The 19,702-nt window shown below is 44.5% G+C and overlaps 1 protein-coding gene across 1 annotated transcript in view; it reads left to right on the forward strand.

Moving 5' to 3' along the window:
• Nucleotides 1–19,702, forward strand: part of Nid1 (nidogen 1) — a 76,616-nt gene that overhangs the window by 2,167 nt on the left and 54,747 nt on the right. The window lies entirely within an intron of this gene.

A 19,702-nucleotide genomic window follows, 5' to 3' on the forward strand; every position in this document is an offset into this window, starting at 1 on the left:
CCATGGTTCATGTGCAGAAGTTAGAGGGTAACCTTTGGGAATGGGTTTTCTGCTGCTGTGGGCTGCAGGAATGGGATTTAGGTAACTCAAGACTTCAGGCTGTGAGACAAGAACCCTTACCCTCTGAGTCATCCTGCAAACCCAACTGCTTGCTTTTATTAATTTAGTTGCCTAGGAATGTATGGCAGAGTTCACTAGGAGCTGCATGGTATACTCATGTCTGTCCCCACAGGTCAAATACAGAAGCAACTGCCTTCCATGTAGCTGGACATCAGGTTGATTTGCAAAAATGTGAAACAAAACCTCATTGCTTCCCATGTATTTTGGTTGGGAAATATAATCACTTGCATTAAGATAATGTTTCTGTTACCGTGTAGCAAATTCATTTGTTGTAAGTATTTAGCTTGCTTTTGGCTTCACTTTTTCATATGATTAAATGTTGATTACAGTACTTTTGGGAATCCTCGAAAACTGTTAAGGGTTTAAAGGGCTCTTGAAACCAGCTGGTGGTGGGGCATGTCTTTAATCCCAGCACAAGGGGAGCTGTGGCAGAGGCAGGCAGATCTCTTTGAGTTCAAGGCCAGCCTGTTCTACAGAGTGAGTTCCAGGACAGCCTCCAAAACGACACAGAGAAACCCAGTCTTAAGGGGAAAAAAAAAAGGCTCTTGAAACCAAAATGCCCCAGGGTTGGGCTGGTCATCTGACTATCCAGATATGAGTTTCAGGACTGGAGGAAAGCTTTGTTGGGAATGTCTTCTGGAAGAGACAGGATCTGTGTTGGATACTAGTGCCCTCCCTCCTGTGGATCTCAGAAGAATCCCTGCTTTATGATGTGTGATTTCCTAGAGGAATGACCCTGAATGGTCTTCAATAGAGTCCAACCAATAAATCCTGCTGTTCTCCAGATCCTATCCAGGATCCAAGCCCCACCCAGAGCCCTAAGCCATTGAAATTTCAGAGCCTTGCTGCTGTGGCCCATGAACCTCGAACTCCCTGATGAGAGTTTTTCAAAACGGCTGTTGTTTAGAGCAATGAAAACATTTCCTGCCCTCGACTGGAATGTTGTCTCGGTTTGCATGCTCATTATCATGTTAACTGGCCACCCTCATTGAGTATGCAAAGCAATGAAATAATTTCTAGAACATGATTTTAGGGATTATTAAGTTGTCTGTGAGTTGTAAAGATGGGTAAGTAAATTAGTTTTGACTAAATATTTATATTCAGTCTGTTTTATTGAAAGAAATCTTGTATGTAGTTGGAAATAGAATATCTTTAGTAGGATAAAGATTATATACCACGGGCTAACATGCTTGCCCGACAAGCTTGAGGATCTGGGTTTGCTTCCCCCAGAACCACAGGAGAAAGGCAGGCACGGCAGCATGCCTGTGATCTTAGCACAGCAGAGGCAAAGAAAGGATTCCTAGGTCTTGTTGGTCAGTGTTTCCAATCTAATTAGCAAGCCCTAGGTTCAATGACAGTGTCTCAGAAAATAAGGGGAGGAGGGGAGTGACTAACAAGACAATCTTACGTAGACCTCTGGCTTTCACACGCATGTGTCTGTACACATAGGAGTACACATAGAGACATGTATATACACATACACACAGAAAACTATTGTATGCTATTATCCCAGTATATGTGTATGCACTCATACGCATTAACACACATGTTCACAGATAGCGTTGCTTCACTTGCCATTCGTGGACTTACTGTCAAAAATGTTAGGTTGCTCCAAACATAGGGGCAGCTGGATCTATCCTAAACCCGGATCACCCAGAGCTAGCCTGGGACTGTGATTTCTAGATGACGAAGCCCTGCTTCCCATTTTCCCCAAGTTTCCCTGTGGTTGAGCAGTAACTGTGGTTGAGTCTCAGAATCAAAAGGAGTATTAATTCCAGCAGGGGCTGAAATGCAATTGACTGATTACAGTGACAATTTATACTGTTTTTTTATTAAGTGAGGCATAGTGGTACAAACCTGTAATCCCAGCACTCTAGGAGGCATCATATCCATTTTGGGCTACATACAGAGTCCAAAGATAGCCTAAAGAATAAGATCCTACTTTAAAATTCAAAAATAAAGACCTGTTATTGCTTTTAGCAGTGGTTAATTTTTCAGGACATTAATACTATTTTTATTTTGAACCAGGGTCTCATGCTGCCCAAACTGGCCTTGAGCTCCCAGTGTTTCCACCAGGAATGACTCTGAATCCCTGAGCCTGCTGCCTTTGCCTCTTGAGTGTTAGTGTTACAGACATGCACTGCCATTCCTACTTTAGGTAGTGCTGTGGTTTGAACCCAGGCCCTCATGCATGCTAGGCAAGCATTCTACCAATTGAGCATATATTCCCAGCCCCATCCGCGTGTGTGTATGTGAGTGTGTGTGTGTGTGTGTGTGTGTACATACATGTTCATGCAATAGTCTAATGTTAAGATCCATTATCTATTCATTCTATAGATTTATTATTATCATTATTAGCAGAGTCTCTCCTGGAACTCTCTCTGTAGACCAGGCTGACTTGGCACTCTCAGAGATCTGCCTGTCTCTGACTCCCAAGTGCTTGGATTGAAGGTGTGCTTTAACTAATTTCCTAATATGCTAGGCACAGTGTGAGACTTGTTACAGACTAAAAATGAGATCAGTTTTCCACGTTCACAGTGTGGTGTCATGAGGAAGGTGGCTTCAACCAATAATCACACAGGTAACAAGACCATTGCCACATGCCGAGTGCTCCGAGGCAGAAGTTCAGGGTGGGAACTTATTGAAGCGGGGCCCAGGCTAATGGAGAGCTCTGGAAATGCTCCCCAGCATAGCTGCAGATACAAGATGATGGAGGTTAGTTCTTGGACGTGTAGGAGGAAGGGGCATGGTTAGGATGAGAGACGGTGTTGGAAGCCAGGAATGGGAGCTTCACATGCTCTTGGAAGGGGCTGATTGCAGCCTATAGTGTTTATAACTCAGACCTCTTGGGTCCCAGCCAACAGCCCTCCATGGTTTTCATTTGTCGTTCATGAACTTCACACTGCTCCCGCTTTGTCTGCCCCAGACTGGCGAGGCTCTCAGCTGCCTGGCTGTAGTCTGCCCTCTCAATGGAGTTCTTCCTTCCTTCTTTCCTTCCTTCCTTCCTCCCTTCCTTTCTTTCTTTTCTTCCTTCCTTTCTTTCTTTTCTTCCTTCCTTCCTTTCTTTCTTTTCTTCCTTCCTTCCTTCTTTTCTTTCTTCCTTCCTTCCTTTCTTTTCTTTTTTCCTTCCTTCCTCCCTTCCTTTCTTTCTTTTTGTTTTTTGTTTTTGTTTTTCGAGACAGGGTTTCTCTGTGACTTTGGAGTCTGTCCTAGAACTAGCTCTTGTAGACCAGGCTGGTCTCAAACTCACAGAGATCTGCCTGTCTCCGCCTCCCAAGTGCTGGGATTAAAGGTGTGTGCCACCAAAGCCCAGCTCAGTGTGGATTCTATACTCCAGTCTTCTTTCTCTCTGGACCCTTTCCATGCAGATCTTTTACGTTTTTTATCTTATTATTATTGTGTTTGTATGCATGTGATGTGCATGTGTGATGTGGGTATGCAGTTACCACTGATTGCATGGAGGTCAGAGGGCAAAGGAGGTCATTTTCTCCTTCTACTGTGGGCTACAGGGACCAAACTCAGATCACCAGGCTTGAGTGGCAAATACTTTCACCTCAGTGGCTCCATGTAGCTGTTGGTGTTTCTTTCCTGTCTGGAACAACACACGTGCTGTCTCCCAGAGGTGCCTCACTCTGCCACTAATTCTCAGCTCTCCTGTGACTTTTCCAAGAGGGTTCCATTTTGCCCACTTCCTGAGGCATGCTGGGAAGATGTGAACAAATGTCTGCTCTCCAGCTGTAGCACCTATAACAGACCAAAGAAATGATTCCACCTAAGTCTAGTTTAGTGAACCAACGAATTTGGGGTTGGTTGCAGAAGCATGGGCGAATGACAGTCATCAAAAAGCTCTCCCTCAGCATGGGTGATGACTTGCAAAAACTGCATCCCTGGAGCCTCCTTCACAGCTTCCAGGCTGTTTCACAGAATTGCTTACTGTTTATATAAGCTGGGGGTGGGTGTGTCTTGTGAGTCCTGTAAGTTTCCTGAACTTGCTGAACCTTGTAAGTTTTGAGGTGCTTCTCTTTCTTCTAGATTGGAACATTTCATTTGGGAGGAGGTAACTACATAACAGTGTCTCTTAAACCTGCTCTATCAGGCAGCTTGTTCCTTTGTTTATGGCCTGTCTTCCCGGTTAGTCATATGACAGCCATTTCCCAACACACAGGTGTGTGTGTGTGTGTGTGTGTGTGTGTGTGTGTGTGTGTGTATGTGTATAGGTGGACATAGTGAGTGCTGTGGAGTCAACCAATACACAAATGACTGCCAAGACTTACCTCTTACTTATGTTTTCACCTTAGCCTATGAAAAAAAGGGGAGCCACATGTCATTCATTTCTAAGTAAATTAGTGATGTGATTGTGTGTGTGTGTGTGTGTGTGTGTGTGTGTGTGTGTGCCAGAGTGTAGGGAACAGGGCATTGGTATGGATACTAGCATGAATCAAAATGGCTAATATGGGACATGGGAAGGGGTATGAGTCAATAAAAATGGCTGACAATGGATATCTGGGAACCCCAAAGTAAATAGTGATATACACTGTAATATAACCATTCCTGGTAGAATGCCACTTTTGTATTGGCTTTGTGTAAATACAGCTTTGAGGTCAGGACAGGTGTCTTTGCCACATTGTCTTCATCAACCTGTCCATGTTTCTGTCCATAGTTCCCTGTATTGACCTCAGCACGGCTTTTCAGGTCTGTGTGTATGCTTGTGTGTGGTTCATGTGTGCTAGTATGTACCTGGGTGCCTGCAGGAGTTCCTTGCCTTCTGGTCAGTGCTGGTGGAAGCAGAAGGCTTGTTTAGTACTGTGTACATTTGATATTCTCAGCAGCCCTGGGAGGGGTCTCATGCAGGAGCTGGGTGGTCCAGAGTTGCAAAACAGGAAACACACATGGCCAAGGGCATGTCTGCTGTCACAGGTGGAAGTTGAGTATGTCTCTTCAGTGTTCTTTACACCATGCCGTCTTTAATGCTACCTTCGTCCTTCCCTTCTGCCCTCCCTCCTTCCTGTCTCATTAGCTCTTGCTTTGTACAGACTTCTAGTGCTGGGGCCACAGTGTGGAGTGATGTGCAGTGTGGTCCTGCCTCTGGGGTGTTCACAGCTGCACAGCTACCGACAGCACTCAGTTCTCAGGCCCCAAAAGGCGACTGACTTCACTGCCCTCAGGCAGATTTATTTCCCTTCCTCCTTCTCTTTCTACTTTCCCCTTTTTGTTTTCTTTTTTTGTTATGTTTCAAACACGTGAAGTGGCAAGTGGCACCATGACTGACGGACACCACACCATTACACTGACACGGAGACTTGCTAACATTTTCCACTATTCTTTCCCAGTCAGGGGGATGATTTCCATGTTTGTTTCATTTCACTGAGGCATCCAGAATAAACCATGCTCTTCATGTCACATCAGCAGCAAATGACTCCTGTGTACCTGCTCCTGTGGGTGGCTCTGGAAGTGGGAGCCAGCCAGGTGCATGGTGAGGCGGTGATAGAGAGCTCTGTTAAGAGATGAGCTGGTTAATTTGGCTGTGGTTGTGCACACCTTTAATCCCAGCACTTCTGAGGCACAGGCAGGCAGATCGCTGAGTTTGAGACCAGTCTGGTCTGCATAGCTCCAGGGAGAGGGGAGAGAGAGGGAGGAGACAGAGAGGGAAAGGGAGAGGGGGGTGGGAATGATGGACCATCTTCCCAGAAACTGCTTGAGGAGCAGTTTGTATAGGAGGTGAATGACGGCAACCTGGTTGGGACGGGGACTTTGTGGCCACATCATCCCAGTCTGGCCTTCATCACCTTCTCTCAAGATTTTTCTCCAGTTTTGTAAACTTCAAGAACAGCGGTGATTACTGTTGTAAAAGATCATGGTTTCCTCCCTATCTCTTAATCTTGGTGTATGCCCCCTGGCACCCATGTGGAGGTCAGAGGACATTGTTTGAGGCAGGGTCTCTTTGTTGTGTATCACTGTGTACACAGGGTTAACTGGCCTCGAGCATCTGGGGATTCTGTCTCTCCTTCCCATTTTGACACAGGGATTTGACAAGGGGGTTACAGACCTCTGCTACCACACTTGACTTTTCATGGGTTTGAGGATCTGAATTCAGGTTTTCAGGCTTGTGTGCCACGTTCTTCACTCACTGAGCCATCTCCTCAGTGACACCCCCCCATTCTTGTTGCCAATTAGGTTTGTTGTTGTTGTTGTTTGTCGAGACAGCGTTTCTCTGTAGCTCTGGAGACTGTCCTAGAAGAAGAGATCAGGATTTTAAATATACTTATTTTTTTAACTTTTGTTATTAACAGGTGATCCTCCTTCCTTAGCCTTCCAAATACTGGGTTACCACACTCAACTTAAAATCTGGTTTTGATATTCAGCTTCAAAGTCCTAAAAAGAAATGAATAAACAAACAAACAAAAACCCCAGAGTGTTCTCTTATATAACTCTTATACTACTTACTATTTCCACAGTTAACCAAACCAGTAATTCCCTACCACCAAGTTATGCTCAAGCAACTAAAAATTCTCAAATATCCTCAAAGCTGCCCTTGACAGCGAAACTTTATTAAGCCAGGCATTCAAAACAACCTCACGAGACCTTTCCTGTATCTCTCCCTTTGTTCACGTGACCTTTGCTGTCTCTGTCTCTGTCTCTCTGTTCACACACTGTTAAAGCACCACAGCCTTTTGTCCTGCAGAATGTTCTAAGCCTGCATTCCACTGTTTCTTTGTCCTAAAGCCTAACTTGTTATTCCATTTTGGCATTTCCTGGAGATGGTTACTGGATCCTATTTTGAAAATATTCAGGTTAAACTTCTTTACCCTTCAGAAGACACATGCAGCTCTGTTTTAGAATTACTTTGGGGCACTGAGGAGTTTGGTTGAGTGCTTGCCCAACGTTCGTGAAGCACTGGGTTCAAGTCCCACTGCACAATAAAATAAAACTAATTTGGGAACTAGTAATACATTGAAAGGTCTTAAGAACTTTTAACACAAAGGAAAATGAAGTTTTGACTAAACTGGTGGCCAGCAAGCTACTGAGATCCTCCTGCTGTCATGGGAGTGACCCCTTCAAAGGAGACACCAACTTCCAGGCAGGAACTGCCACGCCCAGTTTTTTATGTGGATGCTGGGGATCTGAACTTGGTTCCTCATGTTTGCACAGCTGTCATTTTGTCCACTGAGCCCTCTTCTGAGCCCTTTGTACGTCTTTATTCCCTTGTTTTATATATCTGTTTCATTTGTTTTTTGAGACGTGGTCTCATTCTATAGTCTAGGCTGGCCTAGAATTTACTATGTAGCCTAGATTGTCTTCAGTTTTATAGCAATACTTATGCCTCAGCATAAGCCCATTCTCCTCCCTGAATCCCAGTCTATTTCTCTATGAATCTCCCTTTTTGGATGTTTCAGAAAAATGGACTGTATATTCTTTTGTGGGCAACTTTATGGTATAGAAAAGTGTTTTCAGATTTCATCCATGTTGTAGTATGTATCTGAAATGTATTCTTTCATGTTTGGATAATATGCTACTTATTTTTGACACAAACTAGAGTTACTTGGGGAGAGGGAACCTCAGTTGAGGAATTGTCTCTATTAGGTTGACCTATGGGACTGTCTGTGAGGCATTTTTTGATTAATGATTGATGTGAAATGACCCACTGTAGGCACTGCCACCCCGAGACAGGTTCTGAGTTGTATGAGAAAGCAAAGCCATGGGGGCGGGGAGTCAGTAATTACTATTCTTCCATGGTCTCTGCCTTAGTTCCTGCCTCCAGGTTTCTGCCTTGATTTCCCTCAAGGCCTGACTCTGATCTCTACCTGCAAGCCAAATAAACTCTTTCCTCCTATAGTGGTTTGAATGTAATTGGCCTGCATAATCTCATAGGGAGTGGTATTACTAGTAGGCTTTGTTGGAGTGGGTAAGGCCTTTTGGAGGAAGTGTGTCACTGTGGGGGTGGATCTTGAGGTTTTCTATGCTCAGGGTACTGCCCAATGTCTCAGTTCACTTCCTGTTGCCTGAAAGATGTAGGAATCCCAGTTACTTCTCCAGCACCATGTTGGCTTGCATGCTGCCATGCTCCTGGCAATGATGATAATGGACCGAATCTCTGAAACTGTAAGCCACCACCCCAATGAAATATTTTTCCTTTTATAGGAGTTGCCATGGTCATGGTGTACTCCCATGCCTGGCTAATAACCGTTTGTAAGTGACAGAATGTCATCCTTGGTAGAGATTCTCACAGAAAGAGATGAGCAAGCCATCCAAAACCATTTGACACAAACTGGGTTAGGTTGAAACAAAAACAAAAGAAAACAAAACCAAATGGTGACTGTAACCCGGGGCTGTCCCTGTCTTTATTTGGTAATCCCTCTGTTTCTATTTCTAATTTAAGTCAGAGCCATTTTCTCTGGCTCATGGGTTAATGGAAAACACTTGTAATCTGGAGTACTAGAGTGTTCTGCACTTCTAGTGCCTGGTCCTAGCCAAGTGAGGAGCTGAAGTTCATTTTTCTCTCAAGCCAAACGTGAAGAGGATGCCCCACTCACCTTACAAGGATTAATGAATTGTCGGAACAAAAACAGCTTCAGTCTGGAAGGAACGGTAACTGGAGCTTTTAGGGAAAAAGCCAGGGCTTTGGCAGCTCCAAGGAGTGAAGCTTTGCCACCTGTCTTGATACCAAATAGAAAGACCGTTAATGGCAGAGAACAAAGTGGGGATATGTTCCGTGCGACTGTGTTGATAAGAGTAGCAGGAAGGGAATGGTGACTGGCTACTGGCTGAAACTTTAGGCTTCAATACAGAAGGAATTAGGGCAAGAAGAATGCACAGTTTCCTTGATCATTGTCTCACCTCTGGATACTTGGAGACGACCCTAAGGAACAACTTACCGCTTAAGGGGACAAAATGTTCCTCGGGCCATGCTCACTTCTGCTCCAGGTTGCAGCCTCACTCTCCTGGATAGCTGTCTTCATCTGGTGGGGTGGGGGTTGTATTGAGATATTCTGTTCTGGGAACTGAGGGTGACTGCAGGTTTGGCATAAAGACCACTTATCTCTGTGCCTTGAGCCTTGAAGGGGGATGAGATGGGTTATGCCACAGAGTCAAGCAGGAATCTGAGCCAAAGCAAAGAAGATGGACATAAAACAAAGACTAGGATGGTAGGCTTTGATTCTGCTTTGAATTACCGTGTGGGTCAACTGAGGAGTCAGTGATTTTTGGACAGAAGGGTCTAAGTGCCTGTCTTGCTCAGACGGTCAGTCCGCCCCCATATTTACCTCTAAAATCAATTTCCACCTCTCTTATAAATAGATTCAGTTATTTCCTGGACTTGTTTTCCCAAGTTTTTTCTTTTCATAGGCTCTTCCTATTTTCCAACATGAAACTCCTCCCCTTCCAGTCCCCAGGCAACCTCCACCTTTATGCTCCATACCCCTAAACTAATCAGCAACATAAAAACAGAAAGTTGTCTGGGTATGCCTCCTGCAGATGTGGGCTGTTGCTTCACCCAGTGGCTGTGTGAACATGTAAGTTAAGGGCTTGCCAGTTCTCCATTACATATGTGTGAATAGCAGAATTGTATCGGAATGCCCATTGTGCTAAACTTTTACAAATGTGCACAGCCATAGGAAAGGACCTCACACTCAGCACACACTCTAGACATGTTTGTTCCCTTCCCATGATTTATTCTAAATTAATGTAAATTCCTACCGCCTCCCACCCAGGGAGTTTTGCTTTCTTCAAGTTTCATTGTCTACCCTGTAAAGCTTTGTGTGTTTCTCCAGCACTCTGTTTCTTATTTGCGTCTACCTCAAGTGTTCTCTAACCACACTATGTTGGAGAAGGCCTTTCCCCCAGGACTGTAAACTACCCTAGGGGCTGCCACTAGTTGCATTTAAGCCAAGGAAGATGCATGTCAGCTCTCGTCTTCCCTGCGTTTATGTGGACCTTGACTCTGACGTCTATGCACTGACCATCTGCACACAGACAACCCTCAGGGATTCCCGATGTCTGTATGTTCACATTAATGACGGAAAAGAGACAGGAAATGCTTTTAAAACAGGAAGCACCCTTCCATTCCAAGTGGCTCTGACCACCTCCTCTGCAGTTGAGCTGAAACAATTAGACCTAAGTGGTTCCAGCTGTTACCCATGTAGAGGTGTGTGTGTGTGTGTGTGTGTGTGTGTGTGTGTGTGTGTGACATAATTGACATGGGTTACCCCAAGACAGCTGATGAGAAACTAAGTGACTTGGAGTGTACGAGGGAGAATGGGTTAAATCCTGCAAAAGCAATATCTAGGGCAGTAGCTGCATCTGTTGGCATTTGGAAATGGATGGTTTTCAGTGAATTAGTTTTTACTCCATAATACAAAGTCATCAAGTATCTTATTTAGGCAGTATTTTGTTAGTTTCAGTTAAAGTATCACTGGAATTTCTAGGGCAGTCCCAAAAAGGTGAGCCACCCATCTACCCTAGATGAAAGAGAATTAGTAATGCTAAAAGGCAGAGAAAGATTGTTTTCTCTCAACGTGGCCACACTGGGAGGAGGGCCAGATATGGGGGTGCGGTGTCCCTCAGCTCACCTTCTAGGTGTTGATATCAGCTTTAGATTTCAACAGAAGAGGAGTTAGAGTCAGAAGCAGGAGTTTTGTAATTTTAGTAGACACTGGGTACCCTGACCACAGACAGTTTGTGTGGGGCTGAATAGAGCATGGACTTAGAACCCAGCAGGGTCACAAGGCTTCAGGTGCCCCTGCCACCCATGGATGTATCATAAACGACAGTGTGACACAGCAGTGACCTCACAGCTTTAAGTTTAGGACTGGCTAAAGAAATGCAGCAATGGCCTGGTAACACTAGCTGGGCCATTTAGATGCTGTCCAACCTCACAAAGGCCACATGGAATTAGAATGGCATACTTTTGGGGGTCTGGCCGATCACAAGAAAACTAAACAGACCAAAAGTGCCACAAAGACTCCTAACTAATACGTTTGCATTCAAGCCTTCTCTTTAGGTCTGTTTAGAGGTGGAAAACTTTTTGTTGGAAAGCCAGACGAGGCCATTCCACAGTGCTCGAGAGAGCAGAGTCTAGTCCGCACACTCTAGCATATAATACTGAAATGTGTTGGGATCGTAGAAGCAAGGCAATGTCCCAGCACAAGATCAGTGCAATTTACAGGATCAACATGCCTGCCACAGGATGCCCACGACAGAGCTACACGTGTACTGTCTATAGTGAGCCAGCCAGCACAGTTACTTTGGGGAAGGGTTTAAAACATAAACAAAATGTTTGCATTTGCAAATGAGGCATATGAACACCAAGGGAGTGTAACATCTACTCAGGGCACATTTCTTTTTTTATAGGTGTGAAAAATGAGTTAGGGAGAGATCACAGAAAGGTTGCTTATGGCATGCCTGGGACTACTGGGATTGTCCACTGCCTGTGTAGCAAAATGCCCATGAAAAATCCTTGTAACAATCCAAGAGTTCAGGGCCATGCTGAGGGCCCTGAAGGTTCGTTCCTGTGACCAGCCAGCGCTACCACCACAGGGACTACCAAGAGAGGCCACCTAGCCTCTAAGGACTCCTAGACACTCAGGGGTCCCAGCTGTTAGCTGTGTGACTCTAGGCTGATCTACCTTTAACACATTGTATCAAATATAGAATTTGATTGAAAAACTGCTTGTAAAAATAAAATTTAAATCACCCTGTAGATCAATGCAAAAGCATACCACACCGATACATCTATAAGAAAAACAATTCATCCAGAAAAACTACATCTGTGGCTTCCAAAAATAAAGCATCCACAAACCTGATTTCAGGCTTCCCGGAGAGTTTCCAGGGATTTTCCCATCTTTTCTTTGTAGGAATGCCTACATGGCAAGTACTTCTCCCAAGGCCATCTCCCAGTCCTGTTTTGTGTTGAGACAGGGTTTCACGTAGCTCAGGTTAGCCTAGAACTTTCCATGTAGCTAGGGCTGGCTTTGAACTTCTGATCCTCCTTTTACCTCCCAAGTGTTGGGATTACAGGTGTATACCACCGCACCTCTTTCACGTAGTGTTGGAGGTTAAAGCCAGGGCTTGGACCATGCTAGGCAAGCATTCTACCAACTGAGCTATATCTCCAGACCCAGTGTAGTTTTTGAAAGAAATACAACATTGGTGTCACCTGAACAATGCTTTCATTAATATTTGTTTCTTTCTAGACTCCAGAGCTGTGGTACCACAGAACTGAGTGACTTTTGATTAACTTTAATTACTAGGTATTGCTTCTGTCACAACCTCCTGCTCATTAGCCCAAGGCAAGTGACATGCCTGATCCTGGGGGCTGGGCAGCTGGGAGGGAGGCCTGGGAGAGAAGGAATGCAGTGCAGTGATACAGACCACTTGTTTGTTTTTGCTTGTGTGGATTGGTTTGGTTTTGCTTTGGGTGTCATGGCCCTAAGGTTTATTTCAAGACTAACGTCAAGGAACTGTTCTTTTTGTTTTCTTTAGGGGGGTTTTATGATTTCAGGCTTACATTGAAGCCTTTAATCCATTTCCAGTTAACTTTTGTGGGTGCCATAAACTAGGGGCTCCATTTTCATCCTTATACATGGGCATGTCTAGTTTTCCCAGCAGTGCTCGTTGAAGAGAATGCTGTCTCCGTGGTGTATTCTTGGCAGGCTTGTGAGACCTCAATTGACTGTATATATTTAGGTTTATTGCTGCCCCTTCCCCCACCCCATTCATACTTTGTATCCCTGTGTGATCCATATGTCTGTACCGTTGTTAGGAAGTTTGTTGGTACTAGACATTGCACACTGTAAATACATTATATTTATATGCCTTTGTGGGTCCATTATACCTCATTAAAACTAGAGAACAAAACACAATCGAGGATAATAGACCAGGCCCAATTCCTTTTAGTCTTGGCTTATCTAATGAAACCATGTACTTGCCCTGGTTTCTAAACTTTAGCGTAATCCCGTTCCTTATTGTTGTTGTGAAGCAGTTTCCTCTGGGGCTGACATGGCCCTTGCCTTCATTGAGAAAGGACTTACAGAGCACCTAACCATGCCAAAAACTAAGCAAAGCAATCCAGGTATACCTAAATCTATGGTAACCACAAAGAGGCTGCTACCATTTCCTTGTAGAAGGAATCATTTCTTCAGTCTATTATTGCCCTATCTGAACTGAATAAACACACACACACACACACACACACACACACACACACACACACACACACACACACACACATCTTGCCAGGCAGAGGTAGGTGGATCTCCATGAGTTCTAGCCCATCCTAGTCTACATAGTGAGTTCTAGACCAGCTAGACTACATAGTGAGGTCAAAATTATTTTTATTATTTTTAATTGTGCATATGAGTGTGCCTATGATGCCCCTGAGGTCCAGAGGCATCAGATCCCCCTGGAACTGAAGTTACAGGTAGCTGTAAACTGCCTGATATGGATGCTGGTACTAAAGCCTGGGTCCTCTGGAAGAGCAGTGCATACTCTGAACTACTAAGCCATGTCTCCAGCCCGTTTATTAATATATTTAAATATGGAACACTTCACAAATTGTCATGTCATGTCATCTTTGAACCATGCTAATATGAACATCATTCCAATTTTAGTATATGTGCTGCTGAAGTGAGCACTCTGCAAAAAAGTTTGCTTTTAATTAAAGTTTTTTGTTTACATACACATGGAGGTCAGAGGACAACCTGTAGGAGTCTGTTCTTTCCTTCCACCTTGTGGGCTCTTTTTTTTTTTTTTTTTTTCCCCGAGGCAGGGTTTCTCTGTATTGTTTTGGAGGCTGTCCTGGAACTAGCTCTGTAGTCCAGGCTGACCTCGAACTCACAGAGATCCACCTGCCTCTGCCTCCTGAGTGCTGGGATTAAAGGCGTGCACCACCAACGCCCGGCTGGCATCTCTCTCTTTTTCCCTCATTTTCTTCATTCTTATCTCTCCAGCCCAGATTTCTCTTCCTATTTATTCTCCTGTCTGCCAGTCCTGCCTATCCCTCTCCTGCCTAGCTATTGGCTGTTCAGTTTTTTATTAGACCAATCAGGAGCCTTAGGCAGTTGAGGCGAAACAAATGCAATTTATCTTCACATAATTAAACAAACACAGTATAAACAAATGGAGCACACCTTCAAACAGTTAAAGTAATATTCCACAGCATAAACCAATGGAACACATCTTTGCCTAGTTAAAATAATATTCCACAATAGGCACAGTGGATGAAACTGGGGTCATCAAGCCTGGCAGCAAGTGCTTTTACTCAGAGTCTTCTCACCTGCCCATGAATAAAGTTTTTTTTTTTTTATGTATCCCCAGGAAAAGTCACACAGCAGTTTTCTCTTTGGAAAAACTAAGCTTAGTATAGAAAAGTTTCAAACATTAAAAACTAAAATAGAGTGAACTCCCACATACCCATTACCTAGTTTCAACATATATCAACCTGTGACTAATCTTGCTTCATTTAGAGCCCCAGATCTGCCTTTATATGTTATCTGGCCTTTCTCCTTTGCAGTTCTTAATATTTTCTTTATTCTGTATGTTTATTGTTTTGATTATTATGTGGTGAGGGGAATTTTTTTTATTCAGTCTATTTGGTGTTCTGTGAGCTTCTCGTACTTTCATAGGCATGTCCTTCTTTAGGTTGGAAAAGTTTTCTTCTATGATTTTGTTGAATATATTTTCTGTGCCTTTGAGTTGGACTTCTTCTTCTATCCCTATTATTCTTAGGTTCAGTCTTTTCATAGTGTTCCAGATTTCCTGCATGCTTTGTTTTAAAGACTTGTTGGCTTTAAATTTTTCTTTGACGGATGAATCTATTTCCCCTATTGTATCTTCAATGCCTAAATTCTCACTTCTATTTCTTGTATTCTGTGGTTTATGCTTGCATTTGTGGTTCCTGATCACTTGCCCAGATTTCCCATTTTCAGAATTCCCTTGATTTGTGTTTCTTTATTGCCTCTATTTCAGATTTTGAGTCTTGAATCATTTCCTTCACTTGTTTGCTTTTTCTTGGTTTTCTTTAAGAGATTTATTGATTTCTTCCAATTTTTTGTTTGTCTTTTCCTCTAAGGGAATCTTTCACTTCCTCTTTGAGGGCCTCAATCATCCTCATAAAGTTATTTTTAGGTTGTTTTCTTCTACTTCATCTGTGTTGGGATGCTCAGGTCTTGCTGTTGTAGATCCACTAGTTTCTAGTGCTGCCATATTGCTCTTTATATTGTTGAGTGTGTTCTTACCTTGTTGTCTACATATCTCTTCCTCTAATCAGTATTGGTGGATTTTGTGCTTCAGGGGGGTCTCTCTTTCTCCAATTGATATAGTTGGGGGCTGTGACTCCATTGACCACTCCTTCAGGAGCAAGCAGAGCAGAGCTTCCAGTGAGCGCTCCTCCTGGTGGAAGTGGGCCCAAGGCTCAGGTGGTTGCTCCCTGAGGTGCAACCTCTAGGCGTAGGTGGGGCTGAGGGTCCAGGGGGCGCTGTAACAGTGGGCTATCTCCAACCTAGAAATGGCAGTGGATGCTGACTGGGACACAGGTGTTCTTTCCCAGAGAAACACCTTGAGGCAGTTTCTGGAAGCCACTGCTGGAAACTGCTGCTGTCATGTTGCTCCTTGCTCCTGGGCCTGAGGCTTAGGCCCCCCTCTGACACTGCTTCCGGGCCTAAGGCTCAGACTTCCTGGGTTTCTGATGCTGCTTCTGGGCTGAGGTTCAGGCTCCCTCTGGACACTTTTCTTTTTTTTTTTATTATTTATTTTTAAGTTTAAATTTAGATTAGAAACAAGGTTGCTTCACAAGTCAGTTCCAGGTCCCTCTCCATTTCCCTCCCCTCCTCCCGTGCCCTCCCCCCCAATCCCCCCAATATCCCCTCATTTCCCCAGGGAGGGTGAGGCCCTCCATGGGGGTGTCCATAGTCTGTCATTTCATCCAGGGCAGGGCCTAGACCCTCCCCCAAGAGTTCAGGGTGAGAGTGCTGGATGGTGGACTCTTTTCTTTTTTGAAGAAGGGGTCTCCTGTAGTACACCCTGGTCTGTAACTTTATGTAACAAAGGATGACCCTGAACTACTGATTTTCCTGATCCCAGATCCCCGTTGCTGGGATCACCATGGCCAGATTTATATAGTGCTGGGAACCCTGTAAATGGAGACTCACCATGGAGGTTCCCTTGTGTGCTCTGAAGGGCTAACTACTGCAGGGCTTCCAGGTCTGTATGATTCAATGGAGTTCACTCCACGAATTCCAAAGCAGCCTGCATAGATCTTGTCCTTTACTGCTGGTCCCTGGAGGAAGTCAGGAAGGGAGGGGATATAGGCATCAGGCAATATATAAGCTTTGGAATTGTGGTAATGACCAAGATGGACATAGTCATTGACCCCTTGCTGCTGACTGTAGGGCAAAGGCCTGAAAACAGGGCTTAAGGGAATAGGAGGCAGAGATAGAGAACAGAGAACAGGGTGGGGGAAGTGTGCAGGTTAAAGAGGGTCCTGTGACAGCAGCCTGGATGGGGGCAGGGCTCTTTGAGCAGGTGCTATTTCAGCCTGAAGGGCAGGATGAACTGGTCAAGGGAACCAAAGCATCAGCACAGGGAGCACTGGGATGTAGGGAAGGAGCCAGCACAGGGAGTGACTCCTGGAGGCAAACTGGGGACTCAGGCCTGTAATCATGTCATTATGGAGGTGGAGGCAGGAGAATCAGGAGTTCAAGGTCATCTTTGGTTACATATTTAGTTTCAGGTTAGCCTGGGATACATACAACCCTCTCCAAAAACCAAAACCCAAACCAAGATATTTGGGAGGTCCCAAGTGTCCCTATTGATTCAGGTGGGAGAATGTAGTTGCATGGATTCCCACTGGGTGGGGAGTTTCATGTCTAACAGGAGGAAACATTGGTCCATCAAGCTGACTGTTCTTTGACTTGTCTCAAAAAAGAAAAAAAGAAAAGAAGTTTAGAGGGAGAAGCTCAAAATGGGAATAATCTGAAACCTGGCTGTTTAGACACTTAGCATCTCTCTCTAGACTTAGCTTTCTTCATCCTCACAGATGACTGAGTTGAAGATCAAACTGGCTGAAGAAACAGCTTTCCCAGTAATAATACTAAGGAGAGTTATGTGATCTTGGCCTCAAGTTTCACCCAGTTTCACGGTTCTTGCTTGAAATTTGATTTCTAAGGCAGGCATGCCTTGTGAAAACAGAATCATTCCAGTGCCCAGATTCCAAAGAATAAATGGTACCGGGAGTGTTTTCAGGGTTGTTGGGCGAGTTGAATTCCTCTGGAAAATAGCCTTGTAGAAGGGAGCTGCCTGTATGTGGCCTCTATGGGATCACTTCCCACCAGCATCCAGTCAAGGCCAACTTCTGGCGCCTGCTTGAGAAAGTGAGCTGTTTCCCACGCTCCGCCAGTACAGTGCAGTTGGGATGTTTGTGCTGGGGGAGGTTAGATGTTGAGAGGTGCCTTGCCTGACTGCCATCCCTGCAGACTGTCAGAGTATTCTAGAAAAGTCTCACTGTTGTGAAGTGATGGAAAATGTCATTTGAGGTGTTAATAGCCCCTGACATTATAGAAAGAGATGGTGTTGGGGCTGGGGATGTAGTTCAGTAGGTAGAGGGCTTGCTTGGCATGCACAAAGCCCTGTGTTCCATTCCCTGGAACAATATAAACTGGATGTGGTAGTGTATACCTGGGAGGTAAGGCAGGAGGATCAGAGGTTCAAGGCCTGGAGTAGAGTTTAATGAGGGAGTATCACTTCAGCACATGAGTGTGAAGCCCTAGCATCAATTCCCAGCACTGCAATAAATAAATAGGCATATAGATTAATTAATTAATTAAAAATAATCGATGCTTCTGTGAGTTCTAAAGCTGTAGTCCTTTACAAGCTTAGGTTAGAACAGTGCCTCTACTTGCAGCCTTCTTTCCAGGTCCTGGGTAGTGAAAGATCTTGTCTCCAAATCTATAAAGTGGAAAGCAACCTGACCTCTAACTTCTGCATGCCCTCTCAAACATGTGAGAGTGACCATACTCTGTATGAACTAAAAAAGTTCCTGAGAACTCTAAACATGTCATAACTAGGTTAGCCTTGAACTCACTAGGTAGCAAAGAATGACCTTGGTATCTTCCAGCCCCCATCTTCCCAGTGCTGTGATTACAGGCATATACCACCACATCCAGGTTACATATTGCTGGCAATGGAACCCAAGGTCTACAGGCATATATCACCACATCCAGGTGACATATTGATGGCAATTCAACCCAAGGTTTTGTGCAGCCAGGCAGGAATTCTTATAGCTGCATCCAAAGTCCTGAGATGGTTGACCTTGGAGTCAAGATCTTTGGCTCAGAATTCTAGTGATGCCAATTATATATGGTGACTTTGAACAAGTTAATTACTTAGTTTTCCCACTAGAAAAATATGGATATCAGTGACACCTAGCTGGGCTTTTTTGTTGGGACTTCTGGCTCCCCAATAATAACACAGATACTTATTAATTATTAAAACTCAGTCAAAAGCTTTGGCTTGTTTCTAACTAGCTCTTATAACTTAAATCAACCCGTATCTTTTAATCTGCATTCTTTTATATGACGTGGTTACCTTTACTCTGAATCAACTATGCTGCTTCCTCTGCATCTCCTGGCATTTTCCTTCTTCTTCCCAGTGTCCTCCCTGGCCGGAAATCCTGCCTGGCTACTGGCCATTTAGCTTTTTATTAAACCAGTCAGAGTGACACATCTTCACAGTGTACAAAGAGATTACCTCCCAACACCTAGCCTTCTAGTGTTTCCCCAAGAGTTAGATGCTGCCTGCAATGTGGTGAACTGTTAGCCTCTTAGCTGGTATTCTAAGCACTAAGCTAGTCACACTGGTTAGTGACAGTATGGTAACCCTTGCAGATTTACTTCTTAATACATTCCTTTTATCATCATCTGTGTTATCTTTCCCCTACTGTGGGTTCCTTGAAGGTGGGGCTGTATCCAACCCACTCTGGTGCCCATCGTGGTATAACACAGTCCCTGTGTGGAAGGCTTACTGCCTTTGCTGAGTTAGTCATTTGGATAATGCTGACAGTCAACAAAGCACTTTCATTCTCATCATTTTGGTCCGGAGGACTCAGACGGGAAACTTGAGGAGTTTGAGATATCTGCCCATACCGTGACAACAGGCACCCTGCAGGCATGACCTAGGATTCCTGTCTGACATTCCCTCTGCCAGCCTATCATGTCTAGAAGACAAATGCTGGTCTTGCCAGTTGGGCTCATTTCCTTTTTCCATTCTGTTTATTTTGTGTACGATGGGCAACTACAACAGTGTCACGGGGGAGTGGTTACTTCCTGTATCAGTTTCCTGTGGGTCTACCGTGACCACCGTACCTGATAGCAACAACTAAGGGAGAAAGACTTACCTTGGCTCATGGTTCTAAGTGGCTTTTGTTCCATCATGGTGGAGAAGATACCGTGGAGCCTGGTGAAGCTGCTCAGTCTGTGTGATGGCAGCGTGTGGCAGAGGCTGTTCACATGGTGGCTGACGAGGGCACAGAGAGGGAGCTAGGAGCAGAGGCCTGTTCCTAGCGCTCTACTTCCGTCAGCCATGCTCCGTTACT

This window comes from Mesocricetus auratus, unplaced genomic scaffold (genome assembly GCF_017639785.1).
Source record: "Mesocricetus auratus isolate SY011 unplaced genomic scaffold, BCM_Maur_2.0 Super-Scaffold_100013, whole genome shotgun sequence".
Classification (NCBI taxonomy): Eukaryota; Metazoa; Chordata; class Mammalia; order Rodentia; family Cricetidae; genus Mesocricetus; species Mesocricetus auratus.